General features: G+C 42.9%; 1 pseudogene; it reads right to left on the bottom strand.

Moving 5' to 3' along the window:
- Window positions 1-2,024: 2,024 nt before the first annotated feature.
- Window positions 2,025-20,012, bottom strand: LOC119806974 (annotated as a pseudogene).
- Between the last annotated feature and the right edge of the window lie 2,640 nt (window positions 20,013-22,652).

Below are 22,652 nucleotides of genomic sequence, written 5' to 3'. Positions count from 1 at the left end.
TGCCAAGTGCCTGGGGACCCTCTCGTGTGGCCAGGAAGGAAACCGAAGGTCCCAGCCCTCTAGGTCTGGAGTTGGAAATGCCAGAACCTCACCCCGAGTCACCGAAGTGACTTGCTGAAAGCAGGTCAGGTGCCCAGGCTAAGCGCAAAGTGGAGGGAACTCACTCCATTTCTTGAGGAATGAATGGCAAGGAGCCAGGGCTCTTCATCCCCACATCACTGCACCTCTCGCGACCTCCTTTCCCTTCTCGCAGCTCCTGTGCTATCCTAGTCTGGATGAATGGCTTTCAGAACTTTTACCTTAACTCACAATTAGATATACATTCCAGAATGGAACCTGAGATACCAGCACACACTTGTAAAATGAGAAACAAATGTCTGGCAATAAATACCTAGATTACAATATAAATACAGGCTGTTCTATTTCTTCAAGTGCTGTTTGGACATTCGTAAATGATTTCTTCTCTCAGGAGAGCATTAGACATCCTAGCCTCATGGGCCAAACCCTGGTCAGGTGACTTGCCCTGGACTGTGGGAGCAGTGTCACCTTCAGAGAGAGACTTTAGAATGCGGCCCACCCCTTTCTGTCCTCTCCACGATGCCAGAATATGTCAGACCAAGTCCCTCAGTTTGGATTCTGGAGTAAGACTTCAGAGAGAACTGCGCAGGGATGGCCCTTCCTCACAGGATGTTCACTACAAGTAAGAACCAAGCCTTTTCACTCGGGCTTGTGCCCCGTGCCTGTGAAACTGTGGCACAGTCTTCCCCATCCACACTGTAACCCACGGCAACATCGCAGGGTGCGCGGGGCTGTGGGTGATAGTCTGGAAGACAACTGTGTTTGCTGCACCTTTCTCTCTTCGTCCTTTACACAATGGAGCAATCCCTGAGTGTGCACATCTACACACTCTTCCTCCTTTACACAATGGAACAATCCCTGAGTGTGCGCATCTATACCCCCTTCCTCCTTTACACAATGGAACAATCCCTGAGTGTGCGCATCTACACACTCTCTATTCAGTCTCGACTGGGAATTTGCTGTGCGCTGTATCTAGTGCTGCTCACTTGCACTAGGAATCACGCTGTATTCAGTGCAGCTCACTTGCACTAGGAATCACGCTGTATTCAGTGCTGCTCACTTGCACTAGGAGTCACGCCTGTTGCCTGGTAGTTTCCTTTTCACTGCACCTTCTTTCTTGTTTCTTTTCTTCACTGAAAAACGAGTTCACTGCATGTCTGATAAAACCCACGAACCCCCTATGTTTGTGTGTCCCCCACTGCTAGAGCAAGAGCTAAATAAAGTCTGACTGGCCTCCTTAGATGTATCACACTGCAGCCCAACTCAACATTTTACCTGCTATTGCTGCCTTCAGGGGCCAGTGACAGAAGTCAATTCTTTCATTGTGTAGAGCACACAGCGACTCCCTCTCTGTCTCATGGACGTGGACTTCTAGAGGCCTGTTCAGATACCCGGCTGTGGAGAAGGGCTCTGTTCAGAAACTCCTGCCTCAAAGCTCATTTTGAACTTCTGAGCTGGAAGAAGGTTCTGCTCTCTACACATCCAGACCCTCTCAGATCTTCCCTGCTTTACTTCTTATCACTAGATCTGGGGACAGGGCCCTGGCGACATCTCCTGGGACACCAGTCGTTCCTCTTGCCTCCCTGAAGGTTGGCCTAACCACTCAATAGAACACGGCACAGCGACACGCAGTTCTCACTGCAGGCCTGACTGGATGGGCCAGGAAGGCCCTGCAGAGTAGAGCAGTTCAGCACAGGCTTTCTCGGTAAGTGCACAGCAGGCAGAAGATCTGAATTTATTTTATTCTATTATGGAGGAGATTTACTCCTAAATCAACAAATTAAATATCCTAACGTGCCTTCCTAACTCTCAGCAAAATTTTTCATATAACTCAGGTGCAGTCACACATTTGAAGTCTGTAATTCAGGATACCTGATAACACTCAAAGAACGAAACAGGATTCCAGTGTGGTGGCTCATTCAGTAGTCAACCCTGGAGAGCCTTAAGCAGGAGGACTGCTGGGCTATGTAAGCTCTAGGCTAGCAAGTCAGACCCTGTCAAAACAAAAATGAAAACACCCAGAAAAGAAAAACAAGCAGAAACAGAGAGGAAAAAAGAGTCTCTGAACTATAACAGCACTCATGCACTTCATTTTGTCAGTTCTCCTCTGGTATCCGTAGGCCAACATTGTTTGTCTTTACTGACAAAAGTTATAACACGGCTGTCAGTTTCTTCTGCACATTGTAGCAACAGGAGCAATGGGATTTAAGTAGAGAAATGGCTCCCAGTAGTGAGAGGAGACAGAAAAACTCTAACTTAGACAGGACACAGTTTTTTGTTTTTGTTTGCTTTTTTTCAAGACAGGGTTTCTCTGTGTAACTGTCCTGGAACTAGCTCTTATAGAACAGACTGGCTTCAAACTCTCAGAGATCTGCCTGCCTCTGCTTCCCTGAGTGCTGGGATTAAAGCTGTGCACCACCACTGCCTGGTTGATAGGAGCAATTTTTAAAAACAATGAAAATTCACAGTTCCCTAAAAATGTTCTGGGGACAAGCAAAATCTCTTGACTACATTGTATCTAGCACAGCACCACCAGGATTACAGTAACTATTGCTGCTTAGAATCTGTAAGTAAACCTCCTCTCTGCTCCATGGTCCTTGATGAAGAAAGCTGAGTAACCACCAGGCACAGGACAAGGCTTTGCTGCCCCTGGATAGTGTGCTACACATTACCGAGTTGAAACCATCTGGAGGTAAAGGAAGACACTTTTGCTGTTCAGAAGAGGGCAGCTGTCTGCTACCATGCACCTTCCCCAGGGAACGCCAAAGAACACAAGACAAACTTGCAAAGGATCTGCTCCTCCCAGAGGATGCTGTCACCAAATGTGAAGGTAACTGAAATCACCTCACAACTCAGTCCACAGCCCAGGTAAGTCCTACCTAATCTTGACTTTATGGAAATGACCAATTGGCACCTTTTTAAAATGCAGAGGGCTCATGCTGAGAAAGCAGGTTCTAGAAAATAGGGTAAGATTGCTACTCGTAACTGCTAGGGCACCAGAAGGGTTTCCACCCTTTAGCAGACATTAACACAGCCATGCACACACCATAGTCTGTCACCCAAAGGCTGAAGGACATCAGGCACCTTCCCAGACCCTCTATAAACACAGCTAACAGAAGTGCATCCCACTTCAAGATTGGGCTCCAGATGAGGCTGAATCCCAATGAGACCCCTTTCTCTTATTTTTTCATATAAAACAAAGATGACTGCCAATTAACCTCATCTCAGATCCAAGACGCTATGGGTCTAAAGACAATTGTGGATATCTGTCAAACTTCTATTTCTATATTTTCATACATCGAACTCGATTAAAGAGAGAAATAAAAATTTAATTCCAGATTTTAAAAGATGCAATTATTTTGTACTGTATGAAACTATAGGTCAGACAATATATCTGGCATTATGCAATAAGTCTCTTCAAATGATTTAAGAACAAAGTTGTCAGTAATTACACAAAACTATTGCAAAGAGCTAAACCAAAGGAAACCAAACAAACCAGCTAGTAAACTGCAAATGTGCCCTCAAAATCTTATGGGAGTCAAAATTCCAGTAAAATAACAGAAGAGATGGAAACAGAAGTTTCTTATTATCACACTTCATATGTTATAAAACATAACAGCTAACAGTTTTGGCAAATGATTAGGGATTGCAACACTCTGGCTTCCACAAACTTGCTTGATTGTCAAGTGCATCTCAAATGGAGCATGTCATGTTAACTTCAGGCATGCAGGGACCGCGTCGTCAGTGAGACACTGAAATTTCAACACTTTAGCATGGATCACACGACCAGATTAACGGGCCCAGGTGTTTAATGGTTGAGGGGCGGGATGTGGTGGTGGAGAATTTCAACAATGCAGAAAATTGAAACCAGATAAAAATTTTTTAAAAAAGATTTATTTATTTGTATGAGTGTTTGCCTGCATTTAACATGCGCATGCCTGGTGCCTTCAAAGGTCAGAAGAAGGCATCAGATCCCTGATCTAGAGTTACAGAGGGTCGGGAGCTACCATGTGGATTCTGAGAACTGAACCCAAATACTCTGCAAAAGGTAGAAACACTTTCTCACTGCTGACCCATCGGTCTAGTCTCAGATAAAGCCTTTGACTAATGAAAACACCAAATTGTAGTGATGACTCCCTCCCTCCCCAAAGGTGCCTTGCATGTACAGTCATACACATTACTTACTGTTTAGACATGCATTCTGTGTGTCTCTTCTGTGTGTATGTGGTATACGGACATGTATGTATGTGCTTGTGTATGCATGTACATGTGGAGGGCAGAGGTTGATGCTGGTTCTTTCTCAACTATGCTCCATCTTAGGTTCGGAGACACTGTCACTGTATCTGCAGCTCACTGATTTGTTGAGATTGGCAGGCTGGCAAGCCCCAGCGATCTACCTTCCCTGCTCCCATGGAACTGGGTCACACCTAGCTTTTATGTAGGAGCTGGAGATGTAAACTCGGGTCCTCATGCTTGTGGAGCAGGCACTCTCCTCACGGAGCCATCTCGCTAGCCCCATCAAAGAAGAGGAAATACAGTTTTCACTGCGTTTGGGAACTCTGTCACAGTCTGTCTCTAGATGGATTATATTGTCTTCATGTTTCTCCCTTTCCCCCTCCTCTCTTCCTATCCCTTCCCATCACTATCTTAATTCACGTGTTCACAGTAGACTGAAACCCTGGGAAGATACATGACTACCACCTGGTGAAAGGTTCTGCAGTCTGGGACCTAGTTAAGCTGTGATCAGATTTCTGACCAGAAACTGAGATACAAATGCGTACCCTTTACACTTCTAGTCTTGGACAATCTGATACATAGCAGTAGGTAGCAAACAAAGCAGCTAGCATAGTGATTGAAGCAAGTTCAATGTTACTTTCATAACAACAATAGTAGTAATACTTGCTTAGAACTTTAAAATGGCAGGCAACGCTTTTAATATTTTGCATAATTCTTCAGAAGATCCTTGAAGAACACATAATTATTTCCAATGCGTCTATGGGAAAACTGAGGGCAGAGAATCAATGACTTCTCCAAGTTCATGCAAACAAAAGATGACAAAAAATATTTGAGCCTTAGCGACTAGCAAGAGCCAGAGCTTACAGGGACTGTGTGACTAGAAGCACACACAAGTGGGCCTGGCACAAGAAAGATGGCAGATGCCTATAGGGTAAGAGGAATGTCAAGGGCAGAAAGGAGGCTGTAAGTCACACAAAGGCCGACACCTAAGCTAAAGCTGCTCTTAGACTGAAGTACCTCATCTGCAGAGAAATACCTCAACTGAGTAGAAGCAGGAGTCCAATGATGCGAGCACTGTCTTCAGTTTCCTGAGTTCACGCTTAGACATAAAAACATATTTTCTTATATCCAAAAGGAGAAAATTAAAATCCATTTGGTGTTAAAAAACAGGGAGACCATAGTTGTTCTCTTTCCAAGTGCTGGTTTGAGCACTGAGCACAGCGAGCTGGCAGGAAAGGAGGCAAATTCCTAGTGGGATCCAAGACCCTGCTGGAGATATTTCATCACATGGGGAGAAAAAAATTCATGGACGGGGCTGCTGTGAAGGGATCCCTTCCTCTCGCTTAGCTGTCTCCTCCATGAGACTCCAGGCTTTTAGCTCAGAACCATGCCTTGTCCCCTGGGGCATCCTCAAGTTAGCTCAAGAGTGATATTATAGCCATGCGTGCCAAATGAAGACATAAATTATCTTGTAAATTGTACCCACTCAATGGGTCATTTCATGATACATGAGTGAAGGCATGTCTTTAAAGCTCTTAAAGAGTTCACTTCCTATTGGGGGCACTTAAGTTTTACTCTGTGATGTCAATGTCAATGTATAGTACACAGCCGCACTTAAGAACCAGCTGCTTGCAGCTGTGGGTGTAGCTCAGTGGAAGATGCTTGCCTCTCATGCACTAGGCCCTGAATCCATCCCCAACATCATGACAACAAACATAAAGATAGACAAAGAAAGTATTTCTGAATGAAAGCTGCATATGTGTCTAAAAACAGCTAGAAAATACAGAACAGACAAGAATCCATAGTTACGAACACTTAGCGTGTTCCTGAAAGACAGGTATTACCTGTCAGAGATGAGGACACGTCATTTTGCTTCTTAAAAAAGACAGGAATATTTTCTTATTTCAATTTTTGGGACCAGCTGCATGCAGTGCCTGTGAAGACCAGAGGGCACAGGATCCCTGGGTGCTGGGAATCACAACAGATGCTCTAGTAGTGCGGTCTTAACTGCTGAGCCATCTCCCCAGCCCATGCACATTTTCAAAACACGCTTTCAGTACAGACAGAGTCCTTTACATGCTATGTGTTCTTAAATATTGTCTCATAAAAGAGAGCAAGTTAAATATAACACTAGAATTCCAGAGAACCTTAGATTCAAAGATATTCATTTAGAAAAATCTCTCTCTTTCCCACCATTATTCTTGAGAACATTATGAAAGTTTCTTTTTTTTTTTTTTTTTAACTGTAGACAGCACTTTATTTCTAGGTCTATATAGGCCCTTACTTTATTTTCATTTTCAGTTCATATTTTTTATTTTTTATTTATTTATTTTTTTAGTGTCTTTTTTTCTCATGGTTTATTTTTTTTTATATTTAAAAATTTCCATCTCCTTCCCTCCTCCTCCCCCCTCCCTCCGCTCCTCCTCTCCCTTCCCTCCCCTCCTTCTCCCCCTTCCCTCCCCTTCCCTCCACCCATACCTCCCCTCCCTCCCTCTCAAGGCCAAGGAGCCATCAGGGTTCCCCACTCTATGCTAAGTCCAAGGTCCTCCCAACTCCCCCCAGGTCCAGGAAGGTGATCAACCAAGCTGAGAAGGCTCCCACAGAGCCCATCCATGCAGAAGAATCAGAGCCCAGCGCCATTTCTTTAAACATAAGTCTTTAACAACAAAGATGAAGGCAGCCACTACACATCCCCACTCCGCTCTACAAAAAAGCAAAGGAAAGATGAGGCTTTTTGCAAGGCAACAATCAGGTACCCACAGTCACCTTCCAAGGCATACTTACGGGCAGCTCAGGGGCATCCTTCATGACCTGAAGAACAATATAGCTGCCTATGGAGTGGCCGGTGAGGATGAGCTTCACATCCCTGGGCACGTGAGCTCTCAGGAAAGCTATTTTGTGCTGTATTTGACCATTCAGACCATAGATGTCCTCAATTTCTTGAGCATTTGACTCTAAAAGCAAAAGTATGAACATGCTTTAATGAATAAGTAAACAAGCTTATTAAAGTAGAAAAAGATCTACAAAAATGCTGAGATTCAAGACAGTGACTTAGAGTCAGGCACTGAGCTCCTGTCATAGCCTGTGATAGACGAGCTGCAGTGCTAGACACTTAGATCACAGACATCCATCCTCACCACAGAACAGGAGAGGCAGCACCAGCTGAAACGTCACAGCTCGTGGATACTGTGTAAAGACTGACAGCTGTGGACTATGAAGCAGGGCAGCTGAGATTCAACCGCAGGTCTGTCCTCGAATCCCATGAACTTGCGGCTACTCCACAAACCACTGCTAGTTTAGGTCGGTAGATCTCAAGGTTGATCACGTAGTGAGTACTTGGGAAGGGCTGCTGGAAGATAGCTGGGCCCTGACACAGTTTCTGACACAGTAAGTTTGCATAGAGGCCCAAGACTTTCCCTTTCTAAGTTTCCAGGAGAGGCAGGAAGGCTGAGTCTAGGATTACACACTGGAAACCACTGGGTTAAGCTGACTCAGATCCAGTGAACTAAGAAAACATCTGATGGATCCTGTTGACTATGTCGAATAATCTGTGCATATTTAAAGAACTTAAAGACTTAAGTAGAAATGTCAATGTTAATTCACACAGTCATGACCAACAATAGCCTTTTCTGTCCCTATTCTTTTCCTAGAGTCTTCAAGATCTAATTAAAAACTACACTTGCTTAAGATCACTGGACCAGAAAGACAAATATGGTATGTACTCACTTATAAGTGGACTGTTAAGTAAAGGACAATCACACTACAATCCACAGACCCATAGAGGCTTAGTAACAAGGAGGGTTCTGGGAGGGTGTATGGATTTTCCTGAGAAGGGGAAATAGATCTTGTGGGTGAACTAGGAAGATGTGAGGATGGGAACAGGAGGGATCAGGTGGGGTAGGGTGATGGAGGAGGGTCATCTGTCTATGTGTTACTTTCATTGGCTAATAAAGAAACTGTCTTGGCCCTTTGATAGGACAGAATATTAGGTAGGTGGAGTAAACAGAACAGGATGCTGGGTAGAAGGCAGTGAGGCAGTCGCCATGAAGCTCTGGCCCAACCAGTAAGCCACAACCTTGTGGTGCTACACACATTAATAGAAATGGATTAATCAAAATGTGAGAGTTAGCCAGTAAGAGGCTAGAGCTAATAGGCCAGGCAGTGTTTAAATGAATACAATTTGTGTATTGTTATTTCGGGTGTAAAGCTAGCCATGCGGGAGCTGGGTGGGATGAAAAGCAGGCTTGCTAGCCTCATCATTACAGTAGGGAATATGGGGGCAGGGAATGTGGGGAGAGATGACGGAACTGGAGGGTATTTGGGGGTAATGGAATCCTAGTGCAGTGGGAACTCCCTGGAATCTATGACAGTGCCCTTAGCAAGGGCTCCCGGTAACAGAGGATATGGGGTCTGAACCATCTAACCTCTGTAACCAGGCAAGGTTTCCAGCGGTGGGACTGGAACAGCAATCCAACCAAAAAGTGTCCGACAGACAATCCGTTCTGACTGCAAGATGTGTTGGGACAATGGTGGCACAGAACTTGTGTGAGTGGCCACCTAATGACTGGTCTAATTTGAGGTCCACACCACAAGTGGGAGGCCATGTCTGATACTACCTCAATGGCCAGGAAGCAGATGTTGGATAGCCCAGAGACCTACGATAGAACTGAATGCGACTCGTAGGATAAAAAAATCAATGAAAGGATCCCAAGTGATGTTCTGCTATATTCACAGATCAGTGCCAAATCCAGTTGTCACCAGAGAGGCTTCCTCTGGCAGCTGTTCAGAGTGGATGTAGAGACCCACAGCCAAACAAGAGGTGGAAAGAGAGCCCAAGTTGGAGGTCTCCATCTGGTCCCTCTTTTTGGAGCTAGGAGAACCCTGCCAAAGAGGAGGAGGAGGAGGAGCTTTGGGACCCAAAGGGGTCAAAGACATGTTAAGCACGTGGCTGGCAGAATCAACTGACAGGAGTTCACAGAGACTGAAGCAGCATTTGAGGAACCTGATGGGTCTGTGCTAGGTCCTCTGCATAAATGCTATGGTTGTTGGCCTATGTTCTGGGAGCATTCCTAACAGGGAGACTAGGGGTGTCTCTGCCTCTTTTGCCTGCACATGGAACCCCTTTCAGCTTACTGGGTTGCTTTACCCACCCTTGATGTGAAAATCTGTGCCTGGTTTTACAGTATCGTGTTATGCCATGTTCTGTTGACATCCCTGGAAGGCCTGCTCTTTTCTGAGGGGAGATGTGGAGGAGGGGGTTGAACCTTGTGGAGAGGGGAGGTGGGGGTGCTTAGAGAAGTGGAGGGAGGGGAAGTTGCTATTGGGATGAACTGTATGAGAAAAATAAACAAGCAAACAAGAAACAACGGCAACAACAAAAATATACACCTGCCTTCGAGGACATTGTGGTCTAGGAGGAGGAAATATAGATTTTATTTATTTTGCCTATGCACACGTGTAAGTGGTGTGCACGGTTACATGTATGTGGGCGTACATGTGTGCAACGATTATGGGTGCCTGAGGTTGGTGGTGGGTATCTTCCTTGATCACTCTTCGCCTTATATATTGAGGCAGGGTTTCCCACCGAACCCAGAGCTTGCTGTTTTGATTGGCTTGGCTAGCCAGATTGCCCTGGGGATCCTGTTTTTGCCTTCTGCTTGCTGGGGTTACAGTAGGGCCATCATGCCCACTAAGGGTCCTGAGGTTCCAAACTCTGGTCCTCAGGCTTCTGCTATAAGCACTTTGCCCATAGAGCCAGTTCCCTAGCTCCCCCACATATATTAAAAACATAATTACGAAGCCCTCAAGAAGTCCTTCAAGTAGGTAAGTATCTCAGCATCTACTGGGTCATGGTAAGTGGCGCTGATCCTCTGTGCTCACAGAAGCACTACATCTCTCTCCAGCTTCCTCAAGAAAAACATTACAAGAACACTGGGAATACTACTAGAACATTATCATAGATGCATATGTTTAGCTACATATTTGAATGGGAGCATGTCATGTTCATATGTGTATGTTTAGCTACAGATCAAATATTAAATGTGTAAAGTTAAGTATGTATTTTCATTCAAATAGTATTTATAAAACTCCAGCGACCATAAAACTAGACATGAGAGTAGAGATTAGTGCTGTGTTCTGGGATGGAGTGTGCAGACAGTGATCCCTCCTCTTCCACAGGAATTTTCACATCGCAGAATTCTTCCCTTTTACGCCACTGCTACTCCAAAATGATATTCTAATATTTTCAATCAAATATCATACATGTAGGAATATAAAGGCTGAAATCATAACTTCAGATTTGAAATGATCTGAGCTAGATGAGTATGCCATTTATTTCTTGATGGACTTTTAAAAACAAACTACATTCATCTGATATGTATCTTATAATCAACAAATATAAAAAGCCATAAAAATTTTTACTCTAAATTCAAAGTAGAGCCAGAGAAGGAATGCAAGAAAACTTTATATTATTTGTTTATTTATAATATTAAAATTGGTCTGGCAATGCTAACCATCATAAAATTTGAACTGTTAAGTAAGTATGAATATTGAACTTTGTTTGAAAAAAGAGACGTTTTGACACGCAGTCCCCAGGTGCCATCATTTATTTTACAGGGAAAAAAGTTACTTCATTGTTAATCAAACAGGAAAGAGATTTTGTCAGTTCATGCTACAGGTCAAAGAAACAGCGGGGGGGGTGAGAAATGTGGCCCCTACTTCTTTACAAATCGTTTCTTCAGAGATCTGAACAATATTCCTTTCACAGTTATCCTTAGGTTTACTATCTGAGGTGAAGGGTCACCTCACAGTTTGGGCTCATCTGTTCCCAGCTCTCTCCGTGGCCTGTAAGCTCTTTGGATGGAAATACTGGTGAGACCCTGCCAGCTCTGAAAGCGTCTGACACACTGAAGGGCTGAGAGACGGCATCCACAACCATTTACAAATGCTATCATACAAAAAGAACAAATAAAAACCCATGAACCTAAAGAGTGACTTATAAAATAATTTTAATTATTATTCTCCAAACAGAAGGTGTAATGGAATAATCAAAAGACATCAAATTATATTTCCCACTTGACGGGCATGAAGGGTCTGCCAAGGATCTCAACAGATAAATGCGGGGAACAGGAGGGAGATTCAGGAAGAACAAAATGCTACAAACAATAAACAAAAGCAAGAGGCACAAAGCGCAGTATTTGGACCCGATAAGGAGTCTGAAGGCTGATATTGCCTATAGGGGGCCATGGAACTAAGTGGCTGGAAAAGAAAGTTGACACGAATCGAGCAGGACGTGGGCCACTGCAGCAGGGCATGTGACTGCACAGAAAGGGGCAGCACGCTTGGCTGTGGGCTCAAGGATGGGTGCTGACAGCCCAGCACATCAGGGACTAAATGCACTTGGAAAGGTGCCGGGGCTTTCAGACATACTATCCAGACGCTAGTGAACAGGGGGGTCATCCTGGGCAGCTCTCATCTGAAATGCCTGTCACCAGAACTGCCTAGATTTCAAGTCTCTGTGTCTTTCTGATTTAGGGACTTTTGCCTTGAGTTTACTTGCTAAGCATCTCTCATTCAAAACTCTGCAATGTGAACGAGGCTCCCCACTCTTCTCTGCCCCAGGACTGTAACCATGGGCTCCATTTCCAGACCCCTTTCCAGCTCTGCACTTTAACTTGGAAACATGCGTGCGTTCCTAGTGGCTGTGAGCAGTGGCTGGACTGTCCCCACCTTTGGGCTTGTCTTTCCTCAATGTTCTTCTGCTAGTCACTGTCCTGGAGAGGGAACTCCTCCAAGCAGTCTCTCTCTCTGTCTGGAGGACTGCAGGGTGTGGTTTTGTTTCTTATAACTGCACAGGCTAAATTCATCATTAATCGAAAGAATGTAAAAATCTCAAGGTAATGTTTTCGTCTGCTAAAACTAAACAAGTATAATTACTAGCTTGTGTTTCATGTGTATTGAACAAAAGATTTAAAGTAGTTGATAATAAATTTGCCACCCAGTAAGCGGACTCCAGTAAGTCAAAGCGAGAAAATAATTTAAACTCCCAAGTTGTTAAAATTGTGTTTCATTCGTCTTTCTTGAATCATCAGAGAACAGCTGTTATTATATTTTGTCAGTGTGCTATAACAAGAATATCAGTTCCAACTGTTCATAGTTTTAACGCATGCTCACATGAGGCAAAGCATGCTGTCAACCTCTGCTGTGCTGCCATAGCTCACTCGCTCTCTCCCTCATTATGTATTTTCCAAACCATGCTGTGCACGTCAGGCGCCTGTACTTAGGGTGACAATTCTGCATGGGAACGATGCATCTGTCCTGCCTGCACCGACCCATCTTATGCCCCCCACTTGTAAAGCACAACCTCTAATAGCTAACGTAGGTTGTAAGGCCCAGGGCTACACTCGGCCTCATAAAACTTTTGGGATACTTAGGGTTCAGATGGAAATAGTCACCTCGGAAGGTGGACATGGGCATCTCTATTGATTCTCCTGCAGTACTACCTATCATTGCCTAGTTGATCATAAATCCTAAGTGATGACAGACTGCCCTTTCATCCCCCTTCAACGTCCGCTGGCCTCTGGGCTAATGCCTCTAGATGGCACTGTTCTCATTAGGTAGCAAAGAGCTCAGACTAATTGCTAAGTTATTAACTGGTTTTCAAATACTAAACACACAAGTAAAGTTATAAATAAGCAAAATCGATTTAAAGCACAAATTAAGTACATTTTCTAGAAAAGCTGACCCACAACATACATATATCTTTCACTAGTGTGGGGCACTAGTGCATAGTAGGGAAGAATCCATGGCCAAGCTCTGGAAGGTGACCAGCAGCACGAACACTGTTGGGAACTTGCTAGAAATGCAGACTCTCAGGTGGTGCCCCACATCTACTGATCAGCGAGTCCGGGTGTACACTTATTCTAATAAAGTTTTGGATAACTTTGAGGCATGTCAAAGTTGAGAATGCTGATTGCAGGGTGGGTGATCCTTCACATCTGTTCTCAATTTCAAAGTTAATGTTCATATTCTGTTTATTTGCTTCAGATTTTAGTACATCTCTGGATGCCTGCTATGACAATTGCTGTTGCTATAATTAAGAATTCTCTCTATACAACACACCTTTCTCTCCAAGATAAGGAGGAAGGAATAAAACATGATAGCTGCATATCACTGAGAAGTTTCAGCACAGGGATTGGATAATTAATCTTCATTAGGAATCTGATAGTCTCATATTTAAAGAGTTTCTTGTAGACAGCAGATAGTTGGACCTTGTTTTTACCTATTCTGAGAGACTATCTTTAAAGTACTCATTTAAACTGACTGCTAATACAATTAGATAAATGATTATATTCAATTTTACAAGTGATTTTTAAAATAATTATGTGTCATATGAATGTCTATGTGTAGGTAATGTGCATGTGAATTCTGGGGAGTCCAGAAAGGTGTATTGGATTCTATAGAGCTGGAGTGATTGTGAGCTGCCCAACTTGGGTCCTCTGCAAGAGCAGTAAGTGCTCTTAACTGCTGATTCACCTTTGCAGCTATTCTACGTGCTTTCAATTTGATACATTTGCCCTTTTCCTTTTCTTTTTTTCTAGCCTTAATTGAGCATATTTAAACATCCCAGTTTTCTGTCATAGTAGCTGTATTTCTTTAAATTTTTAAGAAGTGGTTGCCCTAGAATTTGCAGTAATTAATCTAAGCCCAATTTATGTAACAGTATTACCACCTTACCTTTAGTTCAGGTATGTTACACAACAGTATTCTCTCTTGTCCTCATTCATCCTTTACGCCATTGCCAATAGTTATTCCACTTACCCACACATTATCATCACTAATTAATTTGAGTAGTTATTAGGTAAATTTAGAATAAGAAAATTTAAAAATCTTTTAACCATTTCTTCTTCCTTGCTTTCTGTTTTATATTCTTATTAATTTGTGTATGTGTGTGTGTTTATGTGGGTGAGTGCATGCATGCCTGTGTGTGTACACTTATGGACACATATCTGCACAGGTGTCCACATAGACCAGAGAAGGTGCTGGATGCTCTGGAAGCAGAGTTGCAGGTGGCTGTGACCTATTGGACATGGGTGCGAGGAACTGTGCTCTGGTCCTCTGAAGAGTAGCGAGTCCTCTTACCTCATCAGCCATTGCTCTAACCACACCTTTCCATTCTTGCTATAGATCTGATTTTCTGTCTTCATTCTTCTTTCCTAGGGCAGAGCTAAAGCAAAAGGTCTCCTCAGCTTCTGTCTTCAAAGTCTTAACTCATCCTTTATTTCCAAGGGTAATTTTATTAAACACAGAATCCTAGGTTGCTGGTATTTTTCTTTCAAAACGAACTATCTTACTTTATTCCCCTCTAATTTATATCTGACAAGAAGGCACTGGAAGTCTCATTGTTGTCTTCTTTCAAGGCTTCTCTTTGCCTTTGGTTCCCTGTAATTTCAATATGGTGAACACAAAGGTGAAGATTTTGAGTAGTTATCCTGCTCAGTGTACTCCACGTTTCTGAATCTGAGTTTTATTATTTGACTTAAGTGCTTCCATTATTCTGGCTCCATTCTCTCCGTTCTCTGGTACTGTAATTATGTGGACATCACATCTTTGAAAGTGCCCATAGTTCTTGGATATTCTGTTCTTTAAAAACACTATTGTTTTGTTCTTGCATTTCAGTTTGGGAAGTTTCTACTGGCCTATTTTCAATTCCACAGATCCTTTCCTTAGCTGCATGAGGTCTAAAGACAAGCCCAGGAAGCCAGTCTTCATTTTGTTGCAGTATTTTAATACTTCCTTCTGATTCCTTCCAAAGTTCCCAGCTGTCACTGGTTCCCACTCTTCTGCAGTACGTTACAGTTCTCACTGGAGTCTCCATACTGACTGCCATGTTTATTTTATTATTTATTTATTTATTTTCTTTTTTATTAAATTATATAATTTTTACAAATTTTCACCTCCTCCCATTTCCCTTCCCCTCTCCCATTTTCCCTCCCTCTCCCTCTCCAGTCCAAGAAGCAGTCAGGGTTCCCTGCCCTGTGGGAAGTCCAAGGTCCTCCCCCTTCCATCCAGGTCTAGGAAGGTGAGGATCCAAACAGACTTGGTTCCCATAAAGCCAGTACATACAGTAGAATCAAAACCCAGTGCCATTGTTCTTGGCTTCTCAGTCAGCCCTCCTTGTCAGCCATGTTTAGAGAGTCCGGTTTGATCACATGCTCCATCAATCCCAGTCCAGTTGGCCTTGGTGAGCTCCCATTAGATCAGTACCATTGTCTCAGTGAATGGACGTACCCCTCACAGTTCTGACTTCCTTGCTCATGTTCTCCCTCCTTCTGTTCCTCATTTGGACCTTGGGAGCTCAGTCCAGTGCTCCAATGTGGGTCTCTGTTTCTATCTCCATCCATTGCCAGATGAAGGTTCTATGGTGATATGCAAGAATATGAATATCAGTGTGGCTATAGTATAGGGCAATCCTCCATCTGATAGTCTGAAAATCGGCACCAGGCACATCTGCGTTTGGTTAGGAGTCACCGTTTGTTTAGTCATCTTGACTTTTTCTTGTCTTTTACGAAGCCTTGTAACGTTATGACTGAAGCTGGACGTGATGTGCCAGTTCTAGGAACCGAGGTAAACAGATCCTTGCATGAAGCTTGATGTCAAGGTGGCCAGGACCTGAGCTACATTTAATATCCGCCAGAGGCTTTGGTTTCCTCCACGTCTCTGCTTTTCCACCCTCTCGCAGTTGGTTTCCCCTAAGACCTCCTGATCCGCTCCTGTGTCTTCCAGCGCACACTCCTTTGTTATATCAGAAGTCTACTGACACGGGGTAAAATACGGGAGAGTGAACTACAACCTTATACTTAATGTCATGGGGGGCGGGGCTGAGACTCTGGGGAAAAATACCTTTCAAATTACTTTCTTCTCTATGTTAGGCAAGAGGGCCAGGAGACCCTTCTCTCGGGTTAGACAACGTCTTGCAGAGCCTCATCCCTTGGAGAATAGCATTTGCTATTGAGAATCTGCAAAATGATTTCTTCTCTTCCCTCCTCAGGAAGACCCTGGGGGATATTGTCAGGTAATTACTGTGTTAGATTTACTGCCATGACAAAGATCCCATGGAGATTAGTTCATGGTTTCAGAGGTTTCAATCCATAGCTGTCTAGCCCTATTATTTTGAGTATTTTTGGAAAAGACCATCTAGGCAAGGAATGGCAGAGCAAAACTGTTGGCTTTCTTCTGACCAGGAAGTAAAAAGAGAAGAGGGGGACAGGGGAAACAACAAATCCAAGCAAGGTCTGAGGAAGTGATTTTTTTAGTTGAGCCCAAAAGGTAAACAAAAGCTGTGAAGAAATAAAGAGCTCACTTATTAAAAGCAAGAGAAGTGGTCCCTCCACCCCTGGATCTTCTTGTTATGTCAATAGCATCACAACTAGGGAATATGGGTGGATATAGAAGCCTGTATGCGCAGGGACGATGAGGAGAAATATACCAGTCAGCATCTGAGGACCACAACAGGAAATTTGCTTTTTAGTCTAAACAATACAGGACAAGGCATGATCAGATTTATGTTGTGAAATTATAGTTTAAGATGTGGTACATTCATTTATGCTGTAGAATATTTCTTTAATGATACGAACACGTGTTGCATTCTTTTATGCTACATCTGTTTAAATCTGTAAAGCTGTGTTACTCTGCCTGCCTAAAATACCTGATTGGTTTAATAAAACAACTTAATAGCCAATAGCTAGGCAAGAGAGACACACAGCTGAGGGATAGCAGGCAGAGACAATAAATGAGAGAGAGAACTGAGAAGAAGGGAGGAGTGAGAAAAGGAAGAGACACGATCACAGTGGGCAGCCACCCAGGCACACAATCAGCGATGGAGTAAGAAGAAAAGAAAAGAATATAGAATAGAGAAAGCTAAAATCCCAGAGTCAAAAGATATATGGGGTAATTTAAGATAAGCTGGCTAGAAAGAAATAGACCAAGCTAAGGCTGAGCAATCATAAGAATAAATCCCTGTGTATTTATTTGGGAGCTGGGTGATGGGCCCCCAAAGAGAAAAAAGTAAAAAAAAATCCAACTATATATTTCAATCATTTTTCTACATTAAAAAATAATTAGAAAACATAAGATTATGGTAATTTACTCAGAATAGGCCACTTTCTATAAAGATGGGAAGTATCACAGCTTATTGAAGATGAATTAGATAATCTCTATAGGCCCACTATGAACTAAAGAAAGTCAAGCTTAAAGACTGAAGAGCTCACAAACAAATCCAGACCTACAAGACTTCACTGGTGAATTCTACCAAGCATTTAAGGGAAGAAACACTATCAGTTTATAAGTATTCTTTAAGAAAACATGCAAGGAAGAAATAGTTATCAGCCCATTCTGTGAGGTCTATATCACCATCACACCAAAGCCAGATGCAACTTCTAGAAAAACTACAGGTCAGTATCACGGGGAACAGAGATGAAAAATTATACAGTAAGGGCCTGCAAATTGAACTCATCAAAAGGTTAAAAAATGTACATTGTGACTGAGTAGAGTTGATCAAAGGATGACACCACTGATTTAACATTTAAAAATCAATTTTATCTGTCATACTTAAAATTGAAAGATTCACACACTCATCTTAAAAGATACAGAAAAAGTGGAGCTTACCTTTTGTGAGGAATATATTTAGTAATATAGCTATATTTTTAAACACAACATACACGAAATACTGAATCACAATTCATAGATTCTGTATACAGTCTTTGTACCTAGTGAAGCTAGTCTCTTTCCATTACTGTCTATTTTTCTATATATTTATTCTCTGTTTCCCATTTGAGACAGGGTCTCTCACACTCTAGCTCATCCTGGCCTGTATTATGGAGGCTCGGCTGTCCTCAAACTCAAAGTCCCTGCCCCTGACAAAAGCAACACAACAAGAACAAAGGAGATGTGAACTAAATGCCAGGAGCATACCGATGCTAAAAGTGTTTCTGAGGATTTGTTAGAACTAAAAAGCTAATCTTAAAGATAAGTTAAATGAGGTTTCTTTTCTCTCTTAATAAATAACAAAATAATAGTATGAAGGCAAATGAAGAAAAGGCAAAAGGTACCCCAGATAAGGAAACACTGAGCAAGGACGAGTCCTAAACGTGAAGGTTCTACAGACAGGAAAACACAGAACAAGTGTTGACATAGATTTCTGTCCACTCAGTCCTGCAATAAACACACAGAAATTGTGTTATTATAACACTGCCTTGCCTATTAGCTTATGCCTCTCTTTGGCTAGCTCTTATATCTTAAATTAACCCATTTCTATTCTTTTGTATTTTACCATGAGGGGTGTGGCCTACCGGAAAGGTTCCAGCTGACCACTTGTGTCTTTCTCCTCCGGTGGCTATGTGGCACGTCACTTAATCTGTCTTCTTTCTCCCAGCATTCAGTTTAGTTTTCCTGCCTAGTTCTACTCTTTCCTATCACAGGCCAAAGCAGATTCTCTATTCATTAACCAATAAAAACAATACATAGACAGAAGAACTTCCCGCATCAGAAAAGCACACCAAGGCAGAGGACACAGACAGACTCAGCTGTGGAAGAATATGCTTTATGTAAAGATAGCATCGCAGACAAGAAGGGCAAAGATAATGCTATGAATCTAATGAATGGGACGAACCAGTTAATGACCATCTAAGGAGAGAGGGAGCAACAGATTTCTTCCAGCCTGAGGGATTCTCCACAAACAGTGAAAACACATGGCATGTAGAGCTGTTTTTATAACCTTAAAACAATAGACCATTTTGGCCAGTTTTATGATGGTGTATATTTCTGTACAACCAAATAAATTCAGAAATAAGGTCAAAGTCACACTGACAGGGAAGCTTGTCATGTGACTTAGGCAGAACACAATTTCAAAGTTTATTGCTTGCAACCCACCAGATACCTCTGACAGTGACAGAGAAAAGTCACAAAGCGCCAGGAAGAAAATCCCAGGATAAAAACTCCACATTAAACAGATAATCATCTTAAAATAAGGTGGGAGAAATTTGTTAAAAACTCAAACTTTGAGCGGGGCTGTGGTGGTGCACACCTTTAATCCCAGCACTATGGAGGCAAAGGCAGAGGCAGGTGGATCTCTGTGAGTTCGGGGCTAGTCTGGTCTACAAGAGCTAGTTTCAGGACAAGCTCCAAAGCTACTCAGAAACCCAGTCTTGGAAAAAAAAAACTACAAAACTTAAACTTTGATAAAGATATAAAAACATTTACAAGGGAAATTACAAAACTGTGCATGTGGTACCTTCTCCATTAGATATAATACAGATATATATAATACAGATATACATATACATATATACACATATGCATATATATATATATATATATATATATATATATATATATATATAACACATATGTATCAATGTAAAGAAAACTGAAACCACACACCGAGAGTAGTAACCATGGTTGCTATAGTAATTTCCCTCTGGTTCGCCACAGTTAACCAATAGCAATTATGAAATCATAGGTTTTGAGTATCAGTAATGTTTAAACTTATCCGGAATAATGAAGATAAGCAGTTTCGGCCTGTTGACACTGTTCATTAAAGAAATTAGTCCAGGGCCCACATTATATAATTTGGGTTTCAACTCCACCACAGAAAAAGAATTCCTCACACAAGGGATTTCTTCCTGAATTTCTGAGTCCATCACTAAATAAAAGGATGCAGGGGGGCAGGTATGAGAAATAAAATAAAGACCGAGCAAAAGGCAGGAGAGGTGTGCACAGCTGTAGTCTCAGCCCTCAGGAAGTGGACGTGTGAGTTCAAGGTTAGCCTCTTTAGCTACAGAGAGCTAGACACTAGTGTGGAGACCCTGTCTCAACCTCCTTTTCACTCTCTCCCCATCCCCCACAAAAGGGAGGAAAATATAAAACCTTGAACCAAAGACAATATTGAAGAATTAAAAAGGGTCATTTCAAAAACACCCAGATGCAGCTATCTGCATCAAAAGACTGAAAGGCAAATTCAAACCAACCACAAGGGGTTTCCTGAGAAACAGGCAGTCACCTGGTCAGGAATGGCCAGGAATCACAGTCAGATTAGCATTTTCCCCGTGGCTGTCTCCAGTTGGAAGCCACAGTGCCCTTGGATGACTTCCCTCCCCTAGGCTGGCATTCTCTGGAAGCTCAGTGCCTCACCTGAGATGACCCCTCACCTTTACCTGGCAATGGCTGGGGGAAAGCTCTGCTCTCCCAGGATGGAAAACACTGAGTTCTTTCTGCTCATTCTAGTCCCCTCTTCTGTCCCAATTCTGCAGCACAGGCTTGTGTAGTGGAAGCACTGCATCATTGGATTATGAAAGAGGGGCAGGGAACACCAGGACAAGAGGCACCAAGCATGCACGATTCTCTGAATCACGGTATACATGCAAACTGGAGACTCTGAAATCTTTAAGTAATTTCCCCGTCTCCGTTTTTGCCCTCCCTGTCTGTGGGCACCAGGTCTCAACACTTCAAGACTCTGTCCCAGCCTTCAGGACAGCCTGCCCCCACCCCCTCGTGCTATCCGGTCCTTTCCTTAGTGCCCACTGCTTTTCTGCAGTCACTCTGCTCACGCCTTCCCCCCCTCCCCCAGTCACTTCTGGAACCTTCCCGCTGCTGTCAAGGACCCATTTGCTGCCTCCGACCAGGAATTCCAGCCCCTCTCTCATGGCTGCGCTCACAGCTCTGACCCTGGGCTCTGAAATGCTTCTCTTTTGTCAGGGGAGGCCATGCTGAGTTCTTGGTGGAAGTGGTTGGAGAGTGGCAGCTGGAGGCCTCCCCTGCAGGCTCTCCATGTGGACAGGCGGACTTGTCTTCCCCTTGGTGCTGCTCAGCCACTGGCCACACTTAACACTTTCAGCATAGCAAACTTCAGTCATCAAACAGGGCTGACTCGTAACTAAATGATTCCAGTAATGAGACCTTGGGAGTTTGATTAACCTCAAGATTTATGAGAGTTCAAGTAGATATGAAGCGCAAGCACTGTCTATGAAAACTGGAAAATAAAGTCCACAGTAGCGATTCTAAAACATTTCAAACACAATAACTGGACTGGGAAGTGTGGAGTTGACACTGATCTTCCCAGGGCAGCCTTCCCTCCCCTTCCCTCCCCTTCTCTCCGCTTCCCTCCCCTTCCCTCCCCTTCCCTCTCCTTCTCTCCCCTTCCCTCCCCTTCCCTTGTAGAGCTGAGTGTCACCAAGCAGTGGAGAAGAAAGGAAAGAAAATCTTACCTAAGAGCCCAAGGTAATTCAGTTCTGCAAGAACAGATTAACAACACTATGTTATGACAATTATAGGTTGCTGAAGGGTGACAGTTCCACCCTTGGCCTCAGCTTCAGCCTATGAGCATGCCTGGATTAAATCAATTTGATAAGCACCAAGCGTCAGGATGAATGACAACACAATATGACTTGTGCAATTTATGAAAACCTGTTTTTCTAAATACAGGTGCTTACCTGTATTAATAATTTTTGAATTATTTGGAGCAACATATCTTTCCAGTTTAATCTTATACAAACCTAGGCAATATGTGAAACAGAGAACCAGCATTTCATCAGTATAAATTTTAGATCAAATATACAATATTTTTGTTATGTTTATTACAATATTTATAATGCACATATATAAACTATTTATATTGTATGAAGCCAATGAGAACAATAAAGCTGAGCTGATGAACAAAAATATTCAAAGTAGAATTGTATGTGTATCTTATTAAGGCATAGCATCCAAATGTCTGCTATTTATTTTAGCTATCTAGAATTCCTACAGTCATGTAGGAACTGGCGATGATAACTTTTAAAAAGCTTGAGCTAGAGGCTGGAGAGATGGCTCAGGGGTTAAGAGCCTCTTCTAGAGGTCCTGAGTTCAATTCCCAGCAACCACATGGTGGCCCAGAGACATCTGCAAAATAAGATCTGGTGCCCTCTCTGGCCTGTAGGCATAATTGCAGGCAGTAAATCTTTAAAAAAAAAAAAAAAAAAAAAAAAAAAAAAAAAAAAAAAAGCTTGAGCTAGAATGACCCAAGAGTTTTCAATCACATTAAGCATCAAAAAGACACAGCAGGGAGTTTTTCAGATTTTCCCCTTTCTTCCGGTGCATGCGTGTCCTCACTTGTTTGCATGTGTATGGAGGGCAGAGGTCACCTTAGGGTACCTTTGTCTATGCTCGCAGGGACCTTAATTTCTTCAGACAGGGTCTCTGCGCTGACTGGCTGGCCAGCAAGCTTCCAGGACCCATACGTCCCCTCCCACCCTCCCTGTGCCGGGGTCACAACAGAGCTCTTAAGTGAGCACTCGGGGTCCAAA

The sequence above is a fragment of the Arvicola amphibius genome, chromosome 2 (assembly GCF_903992535.2).
Source record: "Arvicola amphibius chromosome 2, mArvAmp1.2, whole genome shotgun sequence".
Taxonomy (NCBI): Eukaryota; Metazoa; Chordata; class Mammalia; order Rodentia; family Cricetidae; genus Arvicola; species Arvicola amphibius.
The sequence above is the reverse complement of the archived record's forward strand: the minus strand, read 5'-3'. Positions and strand labels throughout refer to the sequence as shown.